Source organism: Carlito syrichta, unplaced genomic scaffold (assembly GCF_000164805.1).
Source record: "Carlito syrichta isolate Samal-C Ts95f unplaced genomic scaffold, Tarsius_syrichta-2.0.1 Scaffold130478, whole genome shotgun sequence".
NCBI lineage: Eukaryota > Metazoa > Chordata > Mammalia > Primates > Tarsiidae > Carlito > Carlito syrichta.
Window position 1 is genome coordinate 191,243 of NW_007074574.1, and position 1,867 is coordinate 193,109.

The window sequence follows — 1,867 nt, forward strand, 5'->3', positions numbered from 1 at the left end:
CCCAGGCGGGTCTCGAACCCGCGGGCTCAGGCAATCCACTCACCTTAGCCTCCCAAAGTGCGGGATTACAGGCTGAGTCACCGAGCCTGGTCACTATTTTATTTAAAAAAAAAAATTGGTCTTCCTTTCCCGCTTCTCTTCCTTTTCCCTTCCTTCCTCTCTCCTTTCTTTTCTATCTTCCCTCTTCCCATTCCCTTCTTTTCATTCTCTTTTCCCTTCTCTCTCCTCTTCTCTCTCCTTCCCTTCTTTTCTTCCCCCTCCCCTTCTTTTCCCTTTCTTTTCTCTTTTCTGTCTCTCCATCCCTCCTTTCCTGTCATCCTTCTCGCCTTTCCTTCCTCTCGCCCACCCTTCCCAACTCCCTGCCTTTCTTCCTTCAGCATCAAATAAGGGGAAGAAAATCTATGCATCATGATGTATTTCTACATATATAACTCAAGATGGCTTTCCCTCTCAAGTAGGTTTTAAAGAAACAGTCAAATAAAGCCTGAATCCATTAATCAACAAGAACATTTTGGCTCTGGAAAATCCTTCTTTGCAAAGAATCAATAAGCATTTTATAAAAACTGGAGCTCAATATAAAATTTAAAGAACAGAGTTGACTTGGTCACCATCACTGTAGCCCATACCCTAGCCAATTCATCTTTTAAAAAAAGTCTGCCCATTAGGAGAGGAAGCTACAGTCTAATTGTGAAGAATACAGCAGTGAAGCCAACCCAACTGGGTTTGAATCCCACCTCCGCACCTTTAGTAAGATATCCATTTGTAAAACAGGTTGTTGACAGTATCTACCTCATTGGTTTTTGTGAGGATTAAGTGAATATAAAGTATTTAGGACAGTGCCTGGTACATCCTAAACATTTAATACATGTCGGCTATTAAAAAATCCATAAAGTTATTTTCCCAGTGGATTCTGCAGGCTTATATAGCACATAACAACAACCAGTGTTCCATAATGAAAGGCACAGGGGAAGAGAAGCCAAGCATGGGTAACCTTCTGCCAGAAACTAGTAAAGCTCTTCCTTCAACCCTCCCTTCCTTGCCCCACCCAAAAGCTAGCAGTCTGTTTGCCCCTCTCCCCTGCCTTGTCCTAGCCCAAGAGTCCAGAGACAGCATTCCCCCAAGGGAGTTGAATCTTGGAGAATTATGACATAAACTCGAAGGTGAGAGGCCTTTCGAACACTAGTTTTTCTCTACCTGGATTTCTCACAAGTGAAATGAGGACAAGTCCGAACTGCGCCTCAGAACTGAGATATGGATTAATTAGTTAATAGTTTCCAAAAACCTTTGAAGAAGTGCTAAGTACAATTTTAATGACTCTGTGATTATGATGACAGAAAACATGCCAAGAGCCTACCCCGTCCCCTTCAATATCTAAAACATCATTAATTATACAGCTCTGGTTAGCTTTTGAGTCAGCTTTGGCATCAATCAACTCTCATTTCCTAGGACTCTTTTCAGTAGGTAATTTCCTTTTTACAGTGGCTATTTCTGAAAACCAACAACATAAATTGAGGAAAGGCTGACCTAATGTCATAGTTTATGGTTTGGCAACTTTCTATGGCTCAAGGAAAAAAAAAATCACCATTTTATATAAGGTCTTATATAAGGAATGAGAAACAAAATAGAAATCTTTGCTATAAAATTAATAATGAAATCTATGAAATGTTTATGACTAAAGTTCCAAAATTCCAGAAGGATAATACACACAAAATTATAATAGTAGCAATAGTGATATTAATCATAAAATAGGAAAAGAATCTCAGTAAGGAGCCGGGCTCGGTGGCTCAGCCTGTAATCCCGTGCCTTTGGGAGGCTGAGGTGAGTGGATTGCCTGAGCCCGTGGGTTCGAGACCTGCCTGGGCAGCGA

At 41.0% G+C, this 1,867-nt stretch overlaps 1 protein-coding gene across 2 annotated transcripts in view; it reads right to left on the minus strand.

Moving 5' to 3' along the window:
* Window positions 1-1,867, minus strand: part of TMEM2 (transmembrane protein 2) — a 75,748-nt gene that overhangs the window by 34,003 nt on the left and 39,878 nt on the right. The window lies entirely within an intron of this gene.